Genomic DNA, 25,241 nt, shown 5'->3' on the forward strand with positions numbered 1-25,241 from the left:
TTTGGAGATACATAAGCTCTCCATGTAAATGTTGCGTGCTGTAGGCGCTGACCTAGTTAAGCATATCGAACTCGTATGGGCTTCGGAGAAAATCGCCGCTTCACTTTAGTCCCGTGTAACTTTCGTACTGGCTTTCCCCTATAAATATTTGTATCATGTCTGTCTATTTTAAATAATATCACCATATCCATTTAACCCTTGGAGGAATTGTTTTGGAATACAATCATTGGTCGTCTTAAGCTTCAATAATTTAACCTGCGCCAAAAGCCCACAGTAGGTAGTACTTTCTAGATCCAGTGCGAGCAGAGAAATAATGAAGTTCCATGTTGATTCATGACTTCATTAAACCTTCGAGAATCTAAATGGATGACTGCTAACTATGCATTTACCATTCAGCTGCCTGACACTGAAGTGTAATTGGAAAATGCATCAGCTGTATTAAACGCCTTCAGAATGAAAGCGGTGATTTACTGAGATGTTTCTTCCTGTGTACAGTCTGATCCATGATGTAATGTTGTGAAACCTATTCACTAAAACATTTTATTTATTTTTTTTCCTTTTTGTTTCAAGGAGAATTCTTAACCGTATTGATCACAAAGGCTCTAACACGACTACGGCTGAAAGATCCAGAGAGGACGGACACGGTGAAGAGTTGACACGTTTGATCTCCACGGTCTCCAAAATGTCTCGGCGCACAAATCCTCTACGCGTTCATATTCAACGCACCCGTAATTCCTACTGCTTGATTATGAATTGTTGACGTTGAACACTGGAGTGAAATTAGCGTCATAAGATGAAATGCTTCTCAACTGATGAGCCACCGGCAGACTATTGTACTCTCCGATGGCGGTTCCTTTCAGGGACAGCGACCGCCATGAACCGGGGATGAAAGGCTGGACTTGGTTCGGACAATGGGGCGATATTGTTCACCGTGTGTCAGCACTCACCGATCTATATGAGCCTTTGTTCAAACGCTGCTATACTCTATTTCAAGCTTTCCGGCTGTATGGATTCTGTAGCTACTTGAAGTGATGATATGGAACATTAAAGGCTCCCTGTAGGTTGTACTGTAGTGTGGCCTTGAGTCCTTTGAAACATACAGAATGCTTTTCTGCCAACAACTTGCGCAAAAAAACACGAACTTATTATCCTCTTTTTGTTCTTCGTGTTTTATGGCTTGTGTGCACTTCATTTGTATTTCGACTTGCATTGAAATATGGGTGTGGTTTGAGCAAGGAAGGGGAAGCGGCCGTCAAGAACCTTCACAGGTGTGTAGTTGAGATCAACAGAAGGCCAGAGTTCTTCGATGGGCGTGACTCAAGCAAGGGCGCCATAGGAAGTGGCGTTTGGCGTTGCGGCTGATGTGATCCCATCGAAAGATGGTCTGCGGTTACATCTTCTATCTGGTTTCTGGTCGGCAAAATACCTACATTCGCTAAGCTCTGATGCTAACTAATTTCTTATCAAACTTTTTATATCTTGTCATTGCTTTTAATCGCAAATGTTGGGAGTGTAATTAACTCTTCATCAAGTCCCGCCCCACTGAACGCTGCCTGGTCAATCATTGGGTAGCTTCTGCAGCTCTGACAGCATGACGGAGTAGCGTCAGGGGGCGGGGCTTAGCAAAGGGCGAAGTCCAATTTAATTTTGAAGTGTACAGATTTTAGCATCTGGCACGACAATCAGTGACTCGTTGTTGTTAATAATGACAGTGTTGTTATACTGAAAGATTGATTTCAAGATATCTGTTCACTGCATCAACATCTTTGTACCTCCTCAGGGTGAAATGGATGAATAGATTAGCAGACAGACGTACGCTATTTGATTTGAAAAATTTAGCTGTTACAGATCATCCATTATTGAATGCATGTTTAAGTACTCCTGCTATGGCTCCGTCTGCCGGAGGAAATCCTCGGAATATAAATGGTGTTTGATGTTGAAAAACATAGATTTTTTTTTTTGCGCTACGACTACAACTTTCAACTTTCCAAAAAATATTTCCTGCTGCTATAATGCAAAACAAATGCATTCCTTCAGTCAAACAAATCAAACCTTTTTTTACAGACTGGCAGATGAGCAAGCGAACAGATGCACACAGTTTGGATTTCTGAAGATAGAAGTTATCGTCACATGGTGGTATCGGAGTTATGGCAAACTCATGTAGAGAGCCAGGGGTGTGATCCTTTCTAATCCAAGCAGTCGATACAGAGGATCAGGGCTACGGTTTGGCCCTTTTTTTTTTTTTCTTTTTTCTATTTGGCCTTTTGACGGCACTTGATTGATCAGCCTAGTCTTGCCATTTGCCAAAATGGATGGTGAGCTGAAAGAGCTGCAGTCAGGGGTATCAGTTGCCTTTGAGAAGCTGACCTTCAAGACTGTGAGGTTGCCAAGGGCCAGACAGGTCCGACTCCAGAGGATTGCCGCGGCATTTTAACTTAAGCAAATGCACACCTGCCTTAACTTGAGAGGAATTAGAGTTTGTTTGCCATCTGTCCATGCAGATTCCAATTCATGGAATTAATCAGAATTTCTGGGCTGTAAAAACAGTGGAGCCACAGGTATTTTCAGTGTTTCATAAATTCCGTCAGCTATAAATAGAATGTTTTTGGATCCTCGTCGTGTTTGTAAGGTTCATATTTTCCACACGTATTGAAACGTCTTCAGCCTATATATAGATATATATATATATCTATATATATATATACACAATCCTTTAAAACTGTTTTTATTTTATAACCATTTACTAAAATGTTCCTATCTTAGTGCGTGTTGGCATACAACAAACAAACACTGTTGCACAACTAGTTGCCCTACAGGTTGATGTCGCTGTAAGGCCATGAACCGTATTTTTTTTTTTCCATCACCTGATATTTTATTCAAACACTCTAAGTGTTTAATGATGACACTTTAGGGCAAATATACATAGTAATTAGTCCTCCAGGGACAGGCAATAGAGTGCCAGGCGGTGACTCACGGCATTCTCACAGGTCCGAGGTGCGTCAGGGCTGGGAATGTCTCCCACAATGCATCACCGATGTGCTGGCAGCTGTGTCATGCCCTTTTTTCTGTAAACAGCAGTAAAGTAGGACGTGAAAAGATCCTACACTCACTAATTTCTCTGCAGGTCCAATCTTCTTTATATGACCGTTTTTGGATTCCAACAGTTCAGTCAGATGAAGAAAAGTTAATTGTTTATTATTAACAGTTTTATGTGGCGATAAAGTCCTTGGCGCTGAGGGGGATTTGTAATCGAGGGCCAGAAACAAGATAAATCCCCCCCCCCCCCCCCCGCGGAGTCCAGACACTGGTGTTGGTGGTGGCTGATGATGAGGGCTGATAAAATGATGAAGCTGATGAATCTCTGAAGATTGGGCGGAGATGGGGAGGTGGAGGGGCACGTAACAGCAGCACAGCAGCACGAACGTACTGAAGGTAGAGAGACGATCATATTTAAAAGGAGACAGCAGCAGGATGATAGGCTAACGATGTTATTGTTTTGTTGTGCTATTGGATAAAAGAGACCGGCTGATATCATGATTGACAGCCCCGAACAACGACAACAAGGGAATTATGAGTGTGCATGCGTGAGGAGTGAATAGCAGCTGCATGAGAAATAAAGCCTAAGCATATAAGAGTATAATCTCCCTGATATGTGGCAGGACTGAGCTGACTTGTCAGCAAAAACTACACAAAAAGAAAATGGGGGAGTATAGATACTTAAATGTTAAATTAGTTCATATTCTTCATTTCTTCTTAAAATTCAATATTGAATACTCAATTAACCTTAAAGGGTAAGTTGGGTATTTTTCAACCTGGAGCCTATTAGCCCATGTTCTTAGTATCCAGGTGACTAATGGGGACAAAACATTTTTTTTTAAATTAGTCCAGTATTGAGCGAGAACGCAGCAGTCGCTAAGCAGGCTGCAATGTAATCTCTCGGGGCAATTGCTCCCCATCAATGTACGTCCACCAAAAGTGCTCGTTTTTGACAGGCTCAGATTGTTATTATGTGTCTGACAAGAATATGGAAAAGGACCATACAGAGAACTGAAAGAATGAGCAGCGGGTGTTGCCGTGGGCCGCCCCAAAAGCACTCACAGGCTCGCGCTGCAGTCAGAGCAGAGGCCGAATCCCAATGTCCTGTCCCCCCCCCCCCCCCCCCTCCCCTTTACGGACTCACGGACTTTGAGGTGCGCTCCTGCGAAGTCTGTGAGGGTTTAGGGATGTCCTTCTGTCAAATCCTCGAGTGTTTGAGGGCTCTCTGGCAGACATTTTGAGCCCCTTTATGAACCCTTTCCTTCCCTTAGCCTCAGGGAATTACCCACAAGTCATAGCAACGTGACGTTAAACACGGGGTAACCAGTGGACGCATGGAGACGTTAAAAAAAAAAAAAAGGTAAACAAAGAGGACGGCTCACGTGTGTTCAGCCTGTCTTATTATATTTACTCAGAAACATTAAAGGTTAAAGATGGAACACAAAATAAACTTGACATCAGAGGATATTTATTAATTTATCCATCGAATATTTGATTTTGTCATCAAAGATGTTTTGACAAAAACGAGTACATAGATGATATGAAATGACCTCATCTTGTGAGGAAAGAGCCTGAAGACGTTCAAATCAGGGAGTATAAAATAAATACACACAATTATACATCTTATTTTTTGTCGTTTTCATGGTAACGTGATATGTTGCAGCAAAGTGCTGTCCATTCATATTTACACCATTTCGAGCCCTCAGTGTCTCACACTCTCACACTCAACCACTTACCAGGTGACGTCAATTAAGTCCTTGAGGGTTCAGGGCTCAGGGTTTAGGGGGGACATTGGGATCTGGCCAGAGACGTAGCGCTCTCCGCGTCCGACTGCTATTGAATCGCGCATAGCCGCCGCTGACCCCACCATGGTTTACGAGGCGGGATGTAACGGTGAATATTTTTAAAAACAGAGAAACTCCTGGGTATACGGTCTGACAATGCCTCCGTTATCACTTTAGGGAATGACGTCATGTATCGACTTCTATAGCCAATAGCTACTTTCCTGACTGAGGAGTTGGCAACACTGCACGGAGATGTATGAGCCGGCGGCTAACCGTGCTAACAGCTAACGGTGCCAACAGCAGCGGCAATGCTGACGAAGCTGACAGCTTTAACCTGGGTGGGGACCAAAGGGCGGGCGTTCCACTTCACCGTTGATCAGATATATCAGCAGTAAGCGCTGTACGATGGCTGTGCAGAGTGCCGTAGATTAGCTAGCCGGTGGGACACTCGCACAGCTTCTATTCACACGATGGGTATCGAATTGAGCGCTCAATTGGTTTCGATATCACTTTAAATTAAGGGTGCTGGTATTTGTACTACGACACCAAACCCTTCACAATAACGAAAGATATTGAGTTTGTCATGCTTCATGGTTTGCCTTTTTATAATTGCCTTTAGTAAGGTTTTCTCCCGGGTCGAAATCTTCTTTCAGGGTTCATCCACGCCTTGAGGTTTTATGGTGATTGTCTGTTTAACACTCCAGTAACTGAATCCAAGATTGGCCACATTTTTGTACCAAGGATCTCTTTCTTAGTGTGGAGAAAATAGACCTTAATTGATTCCTTGGAAATTAAACACACAGACAGCGGTGGTTCCGTAATTAAACCATTAAGCGCAACTCCAGTTATAATGGCAGCTCTGATACAGACGGAAGGGTTCAGCAAACAACGGGGTGCACTTTTTTTTTCTTATCAAAGCAGCACTGTACCTGTTTGTACTGCCCAGGTAGACAAGCTGGCAAGCATATGAAAGTTACACAATAGCGCCGTAATTTCTATGAATTATCTCTGTGACGGGAAAACAATAATTAAACAGGCAGTGATGCCTTCAGGCAGGCAGAGCTGGGCCTTTGTTGTTCCTTTCAATTCCTATTGATAACTACACCTGTTTGATTTTGTGGCGCACAGTACCACTGCTCAGTGAATGTCAAGCATATGCCCATGGTTAGCCTACACGTGTGTTATTGATCGCCGTAATGGAACATTGTGGAGGAAATCCGTTTTGGTTTCGCAACCTAACGTCGGACCGAGCTGAACCCCCGGCTCTGCAAGCTTATCCGACGTTCACCTACCACCTCTGTCAGATTATTTGTCAGAGCGGTTGGATAAACTGTGGCAGAGCAAAAGTGCCCGACAGCTGCAGCTGCCCTTTTTCCCTACGACGGGTACTTTTTCGTTTGTGAGCATGCTATCGGACAGAAGGGGCGCAATCTTTGAAGCATGCTGCGGTGGATGTTTCTACCTCGCTCATCCTTCAGGATTAGTGTTTAAACCATGACCCAGTGGCTCAGGGATGACGAGAACACTGTTCCAATCTCCTCCTCCTCCTCCGAAGGCTCTGCAATCCTCCGGCGTGGACACAGAAAATGATGTCCATAAGCAATGACGCCCCCCCCCCCCCCAGCCCCTCCCACCCCTTTGCCGCCACCACAAATTAAAGTTAATGTTTTCAGACCTCTAAAGCCATAAATTGGTCTGATGCCCAGATCCAGCAATGAGCGTTTACTGAAAATGAACTGAAAATATCAGTTTTCCTTGTAATGAAAAAAAAAAAAAAAACGTGACAAGGAGTAAAATGAAGATTTAAATCTACTTTACTCAGACAGACTTCGGCTTTGACTCCAGCTCTTGGTTTCTTACTTGAATATATACACCGCAATTAGCATAACAAGCCCCAGCGTTGTTTTGGGGAGAAGCTCGGCTGTCAGTGGGAGCTACAGTAGGCAGGTTACAACTCATTTTGGATTCTCAGTGTTTTCCCCTCATTCCTTTCATGTAAGCATCACTGCCTCCGTCTGTTACTCTGGAGTTCATCTCATTAAAGGTGTAATTATTGCAACTGAATTGATTTCAGGTGAATATTCTTCTGTAGTTTCATATCCCGTGCTTTGGTGTGCATGTCTGTGGTAGAGTGCGAGTAAATGTATTGTTATAAAAAAAATCATGGGTCTTTTTGCCTACTGTGATAATGTTAACACCCATAGCAGTCTTATTATGTATGTCTGTCATAAAAATTCAATTTAATCCTCTTCTTCTATCCCATAAACTATGCAGTTACAAATGCTGGTGAGACATTAATATTCGGCAATGTAGGTATCTCACTTTCTGAAAAGTCATCAAGTCTGCACTTATAATTAGTAAATCAAGAAATGGATTTTGGTCCAGGTGGTCTGCGTCGCTTGTCCATAACGTAACCGGTCAAGCAGTTTATTGTAGGGTCTCCCCAATCAACTCCCTTATGAATGGGCAAACTTAAAAAACAAACCAGTGTAATGCTGGACAATCAACCCCACGGTAGAGTTTTTAGAACCTGACAAACCAGAAGTTACCTTTTTATAACTTATCAGCAATCAACTTATAAAGCCAAACTCATAAATCCCTTAATACAATGTGACTTGACTTGAGGGTAGCCACATGTCAGCGTAGCGTAGTATCGCCATGGCCTCGCAGTGCAACTTTATGGTCTTGATTTAATACTGACTTGATGCACGAAACTCATCAATCACTTTACGTTTCTACGTAAAAAAAAAACTTTTGGCGCTAACGTTAGCGGAGTAAGTGAGAACATCATGAACTAGCGTTAGCACGTTAGCACTAAGCTAGCTACTGAAGGTATACTGAATGTACACACACATGCTGCTTTTGCTTTTTAATAATAACAGTAAATAAAGGTGGCTTCAGCTTCTATCTTTATCTTTTTAACCCACACTCTCTGCTCAATCATATTGGAGACACGTCTGTTCTCTGAAACCACTTTTTTTTTGTTTTTTCTCCAAAAATCAGATTATCTATTCAGGGAGTGCAGTTAATGATTGCAGTCGTATTTCCCATTACAAGGCAATATGGAAAACAAATTAGAAAAATACACACACAGACACACACAACATCTAGTTAAGACAGGGTTATGCAATGGATGGCCAATGATCATTAAGTAAATAGTTTTAAATCCACAGACTTTGAGGCTAATTGTGAGTGGCTTCAAGTAAATGTCATGGAATGACGCGGACACATACGACAGAAGTTTGTTGTTGCTGTAGGCTAATAAGTTTCACAATGTGATGAAAGGTTGAATTTTGAATACCATTAATGTCTTCTGGAAATCCATAATGAGGTTGGCTAAATAATCTTTAAAGTTGTCTCTTATTTCGTAAAAAAAAATAATATCCCATGCGTTACAATAAAAGATATCGGGCAGCGTTGTTTTTCTTAGTTCCTTTAGTATCTAAGTCCAGTAGTTTCCATCTGAGACCTTGTAAGGGGAACTGAATTCAAACAGAGGTGTCTGACGATAACAGAGACGGCTATCCTGAGTTTGCTCAATATAGAAGTATAGTCTTGGGTAAACTAATGGCCTCTGCACGTTGACTCTGCCATTTTCTTTAAACATGTAGTCTTTTAATGCTCTCACACTACGGTTCAGTTTCACCCCATTGCTTTCTGAGGGCGCCTGAGCATTTCTAGGCTTCAGTGGCTTAACCTAAAAGCATAATGTTTTAGTCTTATTTGGAACGAATTTCCTTTAAATCACATAATACGCACTCCATGAAGAGCACTGCACAAGCAAATGGCCCCTTTTAAACACTAATTACAAGCATAAACGATGTGCCTCTGCTTTAAGACTAATCTGCCCACGGCGCTCCCTCTGAATGGCAAATCCGTATGAGCAAAGAACGCGCGTGACCTTTCAAATGTAGGATGATACATGTGGTATATGAGGTATTGCAAAGTGAAAGTGATTCGGTCTCACTTTGCATGGCCTTGCCCACAAATAACAAATGAAGGCATAATGACATGTACACGGGTATGCTTGATGTTTAGACCAGCTGCTGTCCAACAGCTCTTGCATTCATTAAACCGAGCTATTTATTGAGATTTTGATGGTCGTCGTCGTTTATGATGGAGGGACGAGCCCTTCCCTTCGCAATACCTTGAATCCAACGCCAGTCTTTTGCCGCTCCTCTCCTGCCCTTGGTGTAACCTTAGCTGGATGGCCCGTTCAGCCCAGCTGGTGATGGTTTCGGAGGCACACACAGCTGTGCGGGGGTCAGCCTAGAAGGCACTTGTTCAGGGACCTGAATACGATTAGTCCATCGCCCACTGCTTCCTGTTTCAAGGCTTGCTGTCCAGGGTCCCTGAAATGGGGAGCCAAGGCCACAGAGCTTCCTGTCTAAGCTGCTGCTTCTTTCTGCGGCCGTGAAGGGGAATAGACAAGCCACTGTGCTTCTTTTAAACAAGGAGAGAAGACTTCAAAGGACCACTGATCCCCTCAGCCCCATTTCCACCACTTGTTTACTGTCTTGACAACTAAGAAAGAGTTTAGTCCCTGGGAGCGGTGTTCTGTGTGAGTAATTACTTGTATCTTTTTTTACTCAATAATGAACATGCCATATTGAAAAGATTGCATTTTGATCACCTTCCTTTTCTCTACGGTGCAGATTCATGAATTGGAAATTAACTATTTAGGTCTTAAGGGGGGCCACAGATTACAGATGTGCAGTTTTGGGCAGACAACACTTCATTAAGCAACTGCTTAATATGTATAAATGTAGGATGATCGGTTGTACAACGTCTGGATGTAATAAAATAACCCAAACTTCTTCTCTCGCGCGGCTGTGAGCTCCTTCAGAAGCCGGTGTCTTACTCAGGGAGTTTTGTAATCTGACACCGCTCATTAAACATTCACACTGTTTTCCTTTTTAATGACCCACATCAAATAGACACTTTTTAAAGTTTAAGAATGAATAATTGACTTCACTTTAAAAAAAAAAAAAAAAAAGGAAAACTCCACGGCAGCGATTCATCTACAGAACGAAGTCTTATAGCTCTCCTTTGAAACAGGAAATGCTGTCACCTCAGGCAGATTTTAAAAAAAAAAAAAAAAACTTTAATTGAATGCTATCAAAAGTGCTGTCAATACTGCTCACTGTATATTCTACAAAGTGGAAAAAAAAAATGCTGTCAGTGTCCAAGAGCCCGAAAAAATAAAAGAAGAATATTCCTCTCATCTCATCCAATCTGAAAAGCACACACTCAGAAGAAGGGATGGGAAGCCGAGGGGGGGGGGGGGGGGGGGGGAGGCACAGATTCTCATCTAATGAGTATCTTGTGGGTGTTCTCCTGGAGTCGTGACTTGTTTGTTCTTCTATTATTCCCCGAGTCGTCTATCCCTCCATCCCCCCCCCCCCCCCCCCCCCCCCCCGCAAGTGAAGACCCTCGGCTCAGAGAATGAGACGTCGCCGCAGCGTGAGGCCTGTCATGGCCGACCGTCAGAGGCAGCTAATTGGATCCAGTTGGCTTGACCCCCAGATCCTTTCCCCTATCTCAACTGTGACCTAATCCCTCTGAGTGGTCCCTTTTGACATGTATTTAAATGCTATGGTTCCATAGAACTCTGAAAATGACTTGTTACCAGTTCAAAAATCAGCCCCTGTGAAGTTGAACACAGAGGGTGTCCCCGCAGTTAAGCGTTCACAAAAAAAAAGAAAAAAGATGGCGAGTGAAGGATCAAGGGGTACATGAGCATTGGTCCATATTATTATATTCCCCTTAAAACCAAATTATTAAAATGCTGCTATCAACTCACCCTTAGATGTACTAGCGGCAGCCAATTTTCCATAGGCGCCGCAGTTACAATATTCCACTCCATCTTTGATGTACACTGAGGGTGATATACAGTGAAAACGGTTCTTCCTTCTTGTGTTTTTTTTTTTTTTTTTTCCCCTGTATGACTTTAAACTCCAAGATAATACTTCCTGACCCATTTCTCTCCCCACGTATCTGTTTCACGAGAATAGTCTGGATTCAGGTATCTCAGAGAACAAAAAAAAAAAAAAAAAACGGAAGCGAGTGTGAAGTGAGCATATAGCATCATCGCACCTAATTAGCAAGCAGGAGATAAAAGGCTGTCATTCATAATTGAAGCTGGCGGAGGAACCCTGTCATCCCTGAATTTGCAAGTGAGAATGTTGAAGCTGCGTGATTCCTGCCCTGCTTTCATCTGCAACAGCACAAAGAAGAAAATCTAAAGGGCTAGATGTGTCAGTTTTTCAGGCTGCGAGTGAAGGGAAATTAAGCCATTGTACTTCATTTAAAACATTCTCACGGTATTTCCAAACATTCGCCATCTTCTTTTTTTTTTTTCCCTTTCTGAAACGTAGCTGTTGTTTTTGTCTCATTGTTATGTTGCCGAGGGGCAGTAAACATGAAGAGTCTCCGATGATTCGCTTTGGTGCAGAGCAGGTGAACCCGCGCTCTGCGGAGTTACATAGAGTGTCAACACTTTGCAGAGAGATGATCAATATACTGCTCAAGCGCGGCTGGTTTCCCCCCCACACACACAACTCTACAGGGTTGTAGCAGTTTTTCCCAAGGTTTTTTTTTTTTTAGACTGAGTCACGACACGACTTCTGAGATCCGTTCTCTCTCTCTCTCTCTCTCTCTCTCTCTCTCTCTCTCTCTCTCTCTCTCTCTCTCTCTCTCTCTCTGCAGAAAAATTAGCTTTCTGCAGTGTGGTCCAAAACAGTGCGTGATAATGAGTCAGTGTGGCTGTCGAGACTGGTTCGAAGGGCCGCGGCAAGTAAAGGGGGAGACACCAAACATGCACTTAAATGAACTAATTTATGTAAGGAAAAATACAAAATTGCAAAAAAAAGAGATGAGATGTGGATGGCGTTAAAGTGAGGGGGGGGGGAGTAAGTGGATGTGTGGGAAATATCATAATCACATTAACGTCCAACTCCACTGCACCTGGTCCTGACCCTGCCTTTTAATGATAATTTCATACTTGACTCATTGCGTGGGGGGGGGGGATTCTCAGCTCATCGCCCTCCTCCAGGGAGAGCAGATCACCTATAGCGGGTCACCTTCAGATTATTGGCCCAAATGGAGGCGGATGGATGGATGAATGGATGGACGCATATTTAAGGCGTACAAAGAGATACTACTATACTGTGAATTTGTATTATTTTATGCTTTCCTCGCAGATATAGACCCAGATATGGCTATAACTTAATGTTATGTACTTCCATAGATAAATAATGGTTTATTGTTGCAAAAGGCTTCTAATATTTCTATTTACTGGCTGAGGTACTTTGCAAGAAAATACATTAAATAGCTGCAACTCTTTGTTTTGTTGGGGTTTTTTTCTTGAGTTGGGTTTCGTGTAAATCCTACACAATGATTAGTTAGGAGGAAATGATGGATATTCATCCATACAACTTTTTTGTTGTGTGGGACTCATAAATTGTCAACCAGTAATGCTATACAGCCCTCGAAATACAGCCTGAAGAATTTGTCGCTTTTTTAAAAATGCTTCTAATGCTGCAATTTTTCACAAAAAGGGGGGGGACCGTGGAAACAAAAAAGAAATGTGCACCAAAACCAAATCACTTAGACGCTGGAATGTTTGAGATATGGTTCATTGTAGAACACAACCTTAATGTTTCAACCCTGACGATCAGGACTTCTGCTCTCATGTCATGGAACATAAAATAACACAAATACAGTATTCTGAAAGCACAGATTGTTAACATGTTTTACTACACACTCTGTACGTTTGCTCCATCCCTAAATGAGTTCTCTCAGAGTATCGTTTGCTGCTCTCTTCGTCCCTCGCGAGGAGCGATCAGAAAGTAGTTGAGTTGAGTTTTATGTTACAGTATAATAGTGCGGCACTACTGTAAAACATTCCGGAAAGAATTCCCCGCAGCGGTGTAGTGCTGTGTAAACGCAGGATGGCAGCCGTAATAGCAAGCAGGGGAATCATTGTCTTCTGCTGTATCCTTAAGTTGGCACACTACATCAGAATGATGTATCGTTCATAAACACACTGACATGCCTGGCATACAAATCAGTGACGAATAGCTACCATACGGGCGTGAGTCATTTCTTAAGACATTAAATTTAACGTTAGTTTGAACAAAAAAAAAATACATTTTTCAATGTTAATAGACAACACAAGAAAAACAGGAATAAATAAATGAAGTAAATATAAAGTTGGGTGATAATTAGCTGATTATTGAGAACAATTTTAGAGCTGAAATTATCATATAACATTGGGTTCAGGAAGGCCTAGCATAACAGCTGGAAAAAGCTGCAAAAAAAAAACCCTGTGTATTATGGTCACATGTGCGCAGAGACAGAAAGACAAAGTGTGGAGGAATAAAGTGTGAAGTGCAGCTGAAGTAAAAAAAAAAACCAACTGAGTCCCACGTATGCAATGCTAAATTGTTTCCTGAAAACAGCTTGTTACCGTAGTTTTTAACAAACGCAGCTCAAGCAACAGTGCATTTATTTGTGGAGGGTTATTTTCAACCGCAGATTTAGTGCACTATCAATATTTATTCCACTAGCAGGGGGAGATCGGCTTTACAGTTGCCCAACAACAGTGTGGCTCATTGATATATTGTAATAGTTTTGATGATCCGCGGCAGAGACGAATAAGTTACAGCTTTGGCTACAGCGACTCGTTAGCCTTTGTTCCAAAAGTCACCAGAGCCAAAGAGGATAAAGGGTCAGAGGCTTGAGCCACTACTGCAGCACGTCCCCGACTAGAAGCGACCAAAACCCTGTTACTTACCAGAGAGCTTTTAGAAAGCCCTTCAATGCAGCGCGCCACTGTCGCTCGCTGTGACATTCTCTCAGTGAACCCCCCCCCCCCCCCCCCTTCCTCCTCGATCAAGTTGCGTCTCAAGACTTTTTACTCGTTGTTACCAACCCACGCCGATGCACTCCCGACTAAGTGGTTACCCTGAGTCTCTTTGCTCTGACTGCCCTTGAATGGTCCCAGCGGCCAGCTGTGGTGTAATAGCTGCCTCCCTGTGGGACAACACAGCCTCTCAGGGAAGGAGGACAATTACAAATCAATGCGTACGGCTCCCCGGCGACACCCAAAGGGCCGCGGTTGAGGCCGCGTCACGTTTCACCCCCATCGCTTTCTGGAGGAATCGGTCTTCGTCTGAGAGGTCGAGCGGATGTTTGACTTTTAATGGCTTGGTTGTCACCGACCGCAAAGTCTTACCAACAAGCAGGGGTGTGAGGGGGGGGGGGGGGGGATGAAAGTGTTCTTTTCTTTTTCACATATTGTTGTTTTTTTTTTGCGCTATAAATATAAGTTATTTATTAGTTTTGATGGCGTTGAAAGCCCGCAGTTAATGTATCTTACGTTCACTCATTTATTCCCATTTTATGATTCATCGTACATCTTTGAAGCAATCGTTCACATCAAACGTTTCTTCATTTTCAAATAGCTTGTGATTTTGAGAAAAAGGAAAACAGGCAAAACGTAAAGACTTTGATAAGCAGATGAATTGAAGTTGGATACAGAAATAATTTTTGGCTTGGGACTGAAAGGATTAAAAACTTCAAAATTAAAAACTCACCCCCATAAATTAAATTTCCAAGACATTGAAATGCAGGCTGCTGTGTGCATCTGTGAGATGTTATACTGTTTACAAACGCTTCCCGCAGATGTGGCTCACACTAAAATACAGTTACATGTATCCCACTGTTTTCACTTTTACCTGCTGTGAATGAAGAACAACGCTTGACAACAGAACACATCCCTCTTCAAGATTGTGTGGAAGTGCAATCTGTCGCCTCTTGGTTTCTGTCAACTCTTTCATTTTGGCTGTATTACTCCCCCTTGTCAAAATACAAGGAACGAACAAATGTATTATTGGGGTTATCTACGTCGGCGGGCGAGCGAAGCGTATCCTCTACAGCTGATTACATCATTCTGTTAGTGCACCTGGCGTCTGACAGGAGGAGCTCCACCTCCTGCAATGAGAAGACAGAGTGCTGTAACAATCGGATCTGATTCACTCACAGGAGGCACGCTGCAAGTCACAATGTGCCGACAGCTGCTTTCAGTCAAGCATGTTGCAGACTGACGGCAAACGGAGAAAAAATAGACACGGGGAACGGTCAGGTGGTTTTCCCCGTCCGTCGCTGCTTTTTGTCCACCTCCTGATGTGCCGTCAAAGACGAGATGTTTGGTTCACGTCGTTTTGGATCCAGAGGCTTCGGTTCCGGATCTAAAATTAGCAGTGATCTGTGACTCTGGGCCCCTTTCACACCGTGCAGTTCAGAACACAATATGAAAAGACTCTCAATACACTGGCTGGTGCAACATTTTGTAAGAGCCATTTATGGATAAAGTTGAAAAAGTTCACCTGTGTGTGTGGATTTCTTTTCTTTTTTTCTTAACACAAACCAACACGATGGAGGCTGCGCTTTCAGAACATAAGATGGATGACGAAAACTGATGACCTGCCCTCCATGACTCTGCTCTCCCTAGACTTTTTTTTTTTCTGTGTGCAATAAATCGTAGCGCTATGATTTCCCACACACTCAATCTACAATCTGATATGCCTCAAATTCAATATCATACAGTCAGACACGGATTGCGACCAATCATTTTTTTTATAACCTTTATCTGACAGTGTGACAGGCCTGTTGTTGTTGCACAGTCTAAAGACACCTTTTTATATGAGTGATGATGTATTAGGAGTTGAAATAAAACATCCAAAGCACACAATTAAACCCTCCCCCTTAAGCCCATAACTTAAAGATACAGCTGAACAATTCATAATATTATATCCGACATATTATAACCTTCATAAAGTTGTTGTGGCGAAACAAAACAGTTGCCTCTTTACACGTCCAGCACACAGCGACATTATTATTCATTTGGGGTCATGTTTCTTTTCCACCCCAGTCCAATATTAATTCTCATTAGCTCGGGATTGGTTTCCACCAACTCCTGAGGGGAAAATATGGCTATTTTGCTGCTAAATGCTCCACTATGTTTCATCCGCTAGTTGCTAACTTTGGCTATCTGCCTGCTGTAGTACAGTGGAGTTTATCAGAGCTTATTAGAGGAAAACAGCTGCCTGCTGCAGCTGGAGACACGGTGGATGAGAGCCATGAGAGTGAACAACAACAACAACAACAGAAAAGTTGCAGGTCATTAAACTGAAGCAATGAGCCAAGCAAAGATGCTAACACAGTCCATTGTCAGTTAACATTGATGTGCATGAGGAGGAAATAACTGTCAATTAAAAAGGCATTGAATGTAGTAAAGCGTGTTACTGTAAACTAAATGATAGGACTGTTCTGTGAAGAAACACATTGACCTTTCTTGCAAAGCGTATAGAAATCGGCACTTCGTGGTTGAAAATGGCTCAAACGACACACTCTGTTTTTAATCAGTCTTTGTATTTTAAGGCCACAACGTAGCTTTACAATCACAGCACAAGCCTGCTCATTCTGTGGAGTGGGAATTATGCCATCGGCACGTTACGAAGTCTGCGTGAATCAATGTTAATCTTGTAAATAGCAGTTTGCTTTCCTGTGACAAGAGTGTCATCATTTAGCAGCTAGCTAGTGTTAGCTTGCTAATCCCGCCATGCTTTAATGCTACACTGGCTACAGAGGAAATGGTAGGGTTTGTGCAGGCTGAGAATACAAAAAAAAAAACTGTCAAAAAAAATCGAACTTAAGCATATGAATCATTTGCTTTCGGTTGGCACTGGTGGTCAACCGGACACAAATGCCACCGGTGCACTACCTCTCGGCTCCTGTCAGCTAGGCTAGCAGCCAAGCAGCCAGGCAGGCCGCTTGCCAAGTCAGACTGGCTGCTCTGCCTGAGCAACTTAAACACTAGCTGGGTCGCAGCACTATTCACTGTCTCTGTTCTTCAGCCGGAGTCTCCTGCTCATATGAATCAGAAAACATTTTACAGAATGTAAAGTATGCATGTCCCTTGTGTGTATTGGCTTGTTCGCTCTACAATGCTCTTCTCAAATCTGATAAAATGCAAGTGACGCCCTTAGGCAAGGAACTTTTTATAGCCAAAGTCACCCTGTTGTTCTGCCATTTATGTCAGGAAATGTCAATAGCAGAGGTAAAACTGGCTGCTGCTGCAGTGCAACAACACTAGCAAGTATTTTGGAACATTACAGACTCATTTCTACTGATAGAAATACAGTAAGATTCATCGCCATATTCTTGCAAGTTTTCTAATTTGTGAATTCACAATTCAGTTTTTTTTTAAATAAAGTATCTTTGACAAACATTAATGCAGAGTGCTCAATTGATTGTGAGCTCTAGTCTTTTAATACACCTTTCCTTCTTGGCTCCTTGTAAGAGTGTCTGAAGAAGGAAGTGTTGACCTTTCAGTTCAGTCTGCTCTTAAATTGCTTTACCACACAGTAATAATGTACTAATACTAATAAACAGGTATGCAGACTTGGTTTTCACTGTGATTGATTACGCAGTTTAACACTCCACTCGACTCTCATTGAATGGAAACCTGCAGCGTCTTGAGTGACTCATTACCTTGCATTCAATAATGGGAAGCAAAACATGTGAAGTATGAATTACTGTTGTGAAGCTCGAACTTGCAAACGCTAGGTTGCCGTTAACACATGGCCACTTTAACTCAACATATTGTGCTTAATGTATATATATATATATGTTATGAATCTAAATGGCCTGTGCCGAGTAGGTGTTGCAGTGGTGTATAGATGTGGATGGGGGCCCTGGTTGTCGAGCGCCATCTGTGCAGTTAGTTTGGGGTTAATTTTGAAACACTAATGTTGCGCAGTAGAACACTTAATGAGGCATAAATACCACATTTTAGGACTTCTGGACACTCCTGGCAGTGGACCTCAGTGAGAGTGAGTATCGGAGGCCACGTGGTTCTCCCTCCTTATTTTTTTTTTTTTTCTCTCGCCTTCGGTAAAAATAAATAGGCCTAATGGCACTCCAATTCTACATGCCACTTTCCAGCAGATGGCAGCTCCATGTGAGGCTTAACTAATCATAAACATGTAAATAATGCAAGGCACTCTGGCTGAGAGGGCCCGTTGTAGTGAGGGAGACAGAGCGAGACAGAGGGGACTTCCGGCTTTGCCAAACAGGATCACCCCTGCCTATGAGACGGAACATTGCACAAGTCCTGAAACCACTCCGTGCCAAATTCCTCCATTTTAAATGATTTACATATTGATAGAGGTCATGCTCATGTTGGAGTAATCAAGACCTCATGTTTGCTCATGCTGTCATGAATATTAACTGGTGAATTTTGATTTTTAAGAGTTGGGTCTAAACCGAGAAGGAGACAGTGCGGGGGGGAGGGGGGGGGGGCGTCCATTGGTAATACGTTAATGAGATTCTCTACTGATAGGAGTTGTAAGCAGGGCTGTAAAGCATGTTTTGTTCTTTTATCAGTTTGTGTCCGCCTACCTGATGAGTGAAGTCATTACCACGGCTGCAGTGGGAACAATATGTTCCCCTTGACACAAATCATTATCTTCAGGTGGTCCTTCAAGCTCGTTGATTTTTATCTTCCGATTTTTTTTCTTTCAAGTAATTTGTCCCGCTTCAAGTGAAAACCCGCTGACAGAAAGGCCTATAATAGAGTCATCGGATGATTGAGGAGATATTAGCTCAATTACCAGGAAATGATCTCGGTGGAAATAGAGGAGGTTAATAATGGGCCAATAGTGAGTCCGTCTTTTCCATTTATCTATCTCTGGCTGCCTGTTTGTTTATCTGCTTTCTCGTTGGTCAGGAATGCAGCGTTAAAATCCCAGAAAGATGCACAAACACAGGAAAGAATGTTTCAGCATTTATACATATCGGAACACATTAGAAAAGACTTCCTGTTTTGATCGCTTTCTCTCCCTTATTCGTCTAGATGTGACATGTGTGGGCCTTTCTGATATCTGATATACACATCCTGTAACTCTTAAAAACCTGCCTTCAAACAGAGCACAAACATCTTTTGGCCATGCCTGTATTTGTTTGGGCAAAATGTGGTTACAAAGGTTAATGAAACACATGGGAGGTATGGGGAAAGAAGGCACTGACCCGAATAGGAAAACAGCTTTTGAGGAAGGATGTTTTGGTTCAAGGACAATCACTGATAGAGGGCAAATAACAACTTCTTTGAAATTAAAGCACTCTCCTGCCTCTTGAAGAAAATGGAGTGTCGGACTTCCTTGACAGAGAGGTGAGGTTGGATAGATAGAGCTGTTCTATAGATGACGCGTCAAACGTTTGTGGCTTTTGCGAAGCAAAACATGAGGGCATTGTATTCAAAAGAAACTGTTTCGAAAAATAAAGAAGAAATGCAATTTTTTTTTTTTTTCGAAAGATGTAACATCTCAGGTTAATTGCCCCAAGATTGAACAATGTGATATGGCAGAAGCACAGCAAAAAAGCATCCATACAAATCCATGTAATAATTAATCACAAAGCAAAAGCTCCAGATGAAGTGTGTTGTCTAGACTCTTTGCGCCAGGGGGACCTTGGCAGGAAAAATGGAGCATGAATGTTTGATAAGCTCCATGATGAGAGTCGTAGGCGGTTGCTATGACCTACACGATAGAGGTAGGGGTGCAGCGGATCACAAAAAAATCATGATTTTGGCTCGTCGTGATTTTGGAGTTCAGAAATCGAGTACGCAGGGGAAAAAAAGGGAACAAATGTACCTTTTTTTTTAATAATGATCACGTTGTTTTTGCTGCCAATACTGATTACCGATCGGCGTTGAGCAATATCTGGCCGATACAGATTGTGTTTGATGTTGCCTTGTTTTGTTACAACATCTAGTATACAAGGCTACAAAATCATTTCAACGTGTTACACCACTATAGCACTATATAGGTGCAGGGATATTTAGTTGGCCATCCTGGAGGGTAGCATTCCCTCAACAAAAAGCCAATGGGATCTTTGTTGAGGTTATGTGACACTGTGATACTTCCACCATTAGTTCAGGAAGATAATCGCAATCTAAAACCAACAGAGAAACTACAAGGTCACGTGACTTCAGCATCAAAAATCGACTTGGTAAATGAACTTGTACTTGTATCGCACTTTTCTAGTCTTCCACTCACTCGACGTGTTTTAACACTACATGTCATTCACCCATTCACACCCATTCATACACCTATGGCAGGGGCTACCATGCAAAGGTGCCACCTGCACATCAGAACTAACTAGCATTCATACACGCAGGCTCAGATCCTCTGATTGAAGTACGACCCGCTCTCCTACTGAGCCACAATCACCCCAATGACGCACCACCACCACCACCACCACCACCACCACGTTGATTTTGCCCACGTACCTCTTACACAAACGCATTTCCTCTTAGCGTGACATGAGGTGTAATTCTACAAGTAGTAAAGTTTAAATTACATTATTTTGCAAGTATAAACACAACGAGCTGTAAAGGCATAATTAAACAAATCGGGTGTTGATGCAGAACATTGGCCTTCTGCACTCTGGTCAAGGCGGCTACCTCACTGGATCTTTTAGGTGTCTAAAGCAAGCTCCAGGGATTTTGCAAACTACATTTTGGAATTCAACATGAACAACACACGTTCAGTAACGGTTAACAAAATGGCCCCCGAAAGTTTCTCTGGAACAGAAATATTAGCAATGCATGAAATGTGTGAAATTGCGTGAAACCTGTCTAAAACCAGGAGCAACCTCCTTGTTTCTCAGACGTCTGTAGTTGCTGACTGCAGCACTATATCACAGCAAACACGCTCAGCATCGCAACATAGAATGTCTGCAGTGTAGATTGATTTTTTTTTTTTTTTTTTCTTTTGCCAAAAATCATCACTGTATAGGAGTGTATCCCTGTGGACAGCAATTGCCTTCAGATTGCCAAATCAATGCTTCATTAGATGATTGGACTAGTCCCACTTGAATCCCACATTAATATGAGCTTCATGAGAGGCGATAGGCCCGACCCCATTCCGTTTTCCTCCCTTGCTCCTGACCTTGTTTGATAAATTTAAATCACTGTCAGAAATGCTTTGTGTTTTTTCCGCGGTGCTCTTCGCGTGGCACATCGACCCATTGACTCACCGTTGCACACCTGAAGACCGCAGCTGTCGTTAGGAAATGTGATACAGTATGTCTACCGGTGCATGCACCGTGGCCCGGTGAACCTCTGGCCTTAGGCACGAAATGCATTCACCTTATCACCCTCAAGCAACAAGCCCGGGGCTGCCGGGTGTCCTCCTCCTATCTTGAAACACAGTGTTCACTTCATTTAATGAAAAATAAGTCTGATGTCGGATCGTACATTTCTCCGAAAAACTTGAGACTGAAAATGTCTTTTAACATTCACTGTAGAGAAATTCACTGTTGCCAGTATTGTCCTTTTGTTTTACAGAGACAACATGAGCCCGCTGTTGCTTTACAGTGCATCTACTGTAATTCATTTTAAAGTGTATTACTGTTCATTGGATTACAGTACATGAAAGTGGAATAACCGTGGGCTTTACTGTGATTTTAAAGCAGGCCAGCGTGTTTCTGTTTATTTACAGGAGAGTAATAGAATCTGCGCCTTGTACATGTAATGCCCCGCAAATTATAAATACTACTAATACTAACATTTGTATTACAAAAGCTGACATGGTACTGCATATGTTCAGAAAAAACTCCAAAAAAATAGGATTGTTAAAGATTGGCTTCACTGAAGTCATGAGCTTAACCTCAAATGCTGAATTAAAATATTATTATTAAGAACAGTGTAACGAGACGTTTGGCTTAACAGCTACAAACCAGCAGTAGTGGTCATTTTTAGACCGAGGTCCATTTTGGAAAGCACCTCTGTTGGCATTGACACGGGGGGTGAGTTAGGCCTTCTGCTCTGCGACGTGAGAATGCTGTGCTGTCAAAGTCACGTTGAGGAACAGCCGGTCGCGTCTCATCATTCAAAAACGAGTGGTAGTCTGTAAGCCATTAGATTAATCAGAAGTGCTTTCATCTTAACAGAAACATTGGCCTACGATCATCAGCACCATGTTGATGGATGGTGACTGGACCTGTAGAGGGACGATAGCGCGTGTTTCCACCGCTTGACAGAAAGTAATATATGTTTTTATGCTGATAAATTATGGTTAAAAAAGGAAAAGACGAAAACACAGGACACTGCTGTTCAATTCAGATTTCAGTTTCACACAGTTATCTCTCATTGCCCAGCAGTGTTGAGAGTGTTAAGTTCCACTGGTATATACATTCTAGAGAGATCAACGAATGGTGCGGAAGAAAATACCAGTAATCATTTATCGAACCCTGCACTTTCATTTAGTTCTATAGGAAATCTTTACTTCTAAAAAGTTTTTATTTTATATTTTATTCTATCTTGATGTTTTTTTTTTTTTTATATATATAATACAGTGAAATATTGTTTATTGGACTACAGTATATGAAAGTAGGATTGCAGCAATGGATTTTAGATTTATATTTTCCTGTTATTTTTTTTTTTGAATTGGTATGCAATGTCGACAATGGAGTCGATGAACCGTTCGGAGGTGTGGAGGCAGTCTTTGCTGCTTTCAATTGACTTCAGTGAACATAGCGATATGCGAATGAGGCTCTTGCCACCACGTCTGTCAGACCGAGTGTAATAGTAAAGATAGGTGAGACCGACATGAGGTGAATTGAAGAGTTACGTTCCAAAATGAGAAATACACCACTTGAAAATCCTGACACCTCCTCGCAAAAAAAAAATAATTGCTGCCATGAAAATAGAGATTAGGAGCGCTTATTGATGCTCCGAGTCCAAATCAGGCCTGCAAAACCAATAGGTGTGTGTGTGGAGATAGGCGTGTCTGTTGACAGGACATATTCCGACGCAACTCTCAAGTCATTCTGTTAGATGAGAGGATTAGAATAGCAAAACGGAGGGAACGCTTTGAACGTGCCCAGCTTCTGAAAACCCCAGAAATGACAGAGAGGCACAGAGGCATCACTGTGCATTACACAATCAATACATTCATCATAGTCCAATAATACATATATATATATATATATATATATTCTGAAATGCAGTCCTGCATAATGAGTACTTTTGGTACTTTAAAGTATATTTTGATGCTAATGCTTTGTACTTTCACTTAAGTGCTAGCTTGGACAATCTGGCATGTTGTTAGAGACTGTGATGAAATAATCAAAATCCAATGAACCCTATTTTTTTCTCATCAAAACAAGTTTTGTTTTTGCTTTTTTTTTCTCGTCTCAAAATGCTCCAAAAGGCGTTCTACCAGGAGACCTGACTCGAATGACCATATTTCACAATATCCTCCGATTTAACCGAGTCAGCTGGAAATATTAAACATAATCACCTGTAGATAGCGTTTTTTTTTTAATTAACGTTTAATTAGCCTGCTAGCAACAACAGATTTAATTTGCCAGCGATAGTTGTCATTTAAGCTGACGAAATTATGCTAAATCAATCCAAAGAAGAGCAGGGGTGGGGCGACTTGTTATCAGGGCTCAGCCGAAACCTCCGGGGGATCAATTTGATAATTATATAAGAAGAAAAATGATTCAAACCTATTTTTGTCCTTACTTTTGGTCCATTCCTTTGCTGGTCAGACAGATAGAAAGAGGGTTTAAGGTATGTAAGGTATATAACCCCCCCCCCGAAGAAGAGGAACAGTAGTGTTTTAAATCTATTTCTCATATAATTTATTCAGTGAACAGTGTGTCTTGCTTTATTCTCACAATACCGTTATGTCTGTGTGCTTTTTTTTTTCTTTTTGATTATCTTTCAAATTAAAGTCCAGGAGAGCTGTCAGGGCCATGATCTATGAAAAATCCCCCCATCTTCTACAGCCTACATTCTTTGCTTTATGGGGCAAGGAGACTTGTTCGCTCTTGAACCAATGAATAATATTTAAACTCCGCCTTGCTTTACTGCTTTCTTTGGACAGCTGCAGAGAGTCTTTTATCTGCTGATGTGTATAGGCTGTGGAAAGGGTGATTGATCAATCTATCTTTTATCTCAATATAGTGTGATAAATTTGATGTATTTGACAGTAAAAAAAAAAATATATCATTGAATGTTCCAATGCGGCGAAGACAAAAAACGCCGGCAACAAACCTTTTTTTAACACGACCCGAAAACGTGAAAGCTCGACAAAAGATGGAGGTTCGTCTCGGTGTTTGCCTCCTGCCGAACATGCAGCTGTTCACAACGTGAGACGTCAGGGCTTTCTCTTTTGAATGCCGCTTCCCACTCACTGCAGAGCCGAGGGAAGGAACCGGCGCTGAAACATTGTGGATGCAGCAGCAGCAGCAGCAGCGGGTCAGAAGCGCTGTGTACTCTGGTGGCCACTCGATAAGCCGATTTGCATGCTGACCGTGTTGAGACCGTTGCCCCCCCCCCCGGTCACGTTTGCATTTCACAGGTGAAAAAATTGCGGCGACTTCTGACGCATCGATACTTCTTTGTTGGTGAGTGAATAAACCGCTCTTCTGCCTCATTCGGTAACAAGGTGGTCTTTGCCGCCTAAAAAGACACCGATGGAGAGGAATTAGAAGTGCAGTGATTTGTTTAGTTGACTGTGCAAACAGGAGCGGTGCGCAATGGCAAACGAGGCCGGACGCCGACTCCGGAATAACGTCCAGGACAATCGGGACAAACTGAACCGAAAAATGTGCTGGAATTATCTTTAGCAAATCATCCTTTTCCTGTCCAAGCCATAATGGCACGCACACCCTATTTGGTTAATTAGTAAAGGTCACACATGCATTTTGATTAATAAAGAATGCAATCAAACCAACAATTACCACAATAACGTTGGGATGTTGGGTGTTAATGGGTCTTAAATGGAGTAATTGCACAGAGGAGTATGACACAGTTCCATACTGTGCTGTTAGCTCCAAGATAATTATATCCGGTCTCATTATCCAACCTGTTTATGATTCTCCTCACTTCAGTGTTTTGGGCCCTGGATGCACGCTGATCTGTCACGTGATAACCGAGGGCTGTGCGGCGCTGCTGCGCCGTCGTTCCAACCAAATGTCAACTAGCCGAGACCCATCAAAGGAAATTCCAAATCCTATTTCAAATCTCTTGTCGGAAATTTGTGAGGGAAAATTAATCTGCGCCTCATAGTTGTATGAACACGGGGCAGACGACTCAAAGACATCATGGCAAGGTGTTTCACGTATTACCATATTAAGAGGATTATCAGCACTGAGAAAATAGGCTGGAAGGGATGTGGTGAGTTTATCTGCAGCGACGTGAAATGTATTCAATCCGTGTGCTTTAGCACCTGTCTTTTAAAAGAATATTTTCACCTTGGTTATTATCTTCTCGTCGTTTTTTTTTTTTTTTTAATTGAAATGCATGGGCTAACCTCTGAAAGGGTAATTGCGCTGGGTAGC

This window comes from Cebidichthys violaceus, unplaced genomic scaffold (genome assembly GCF_023349555.1).
Source record: "Cebidichthys violaceus isolate CVI_PGR_0920_01 unplaced genomic scaffold, fCebVio1.0.p SCAF_26, whole genome shotgun sequence".
NCBI lineage: Eukaryota > Metazoa > Chordata > Actinopteri > Perciformes > Stichaeidae > Cebidichthys > Cebidichthys violaceus.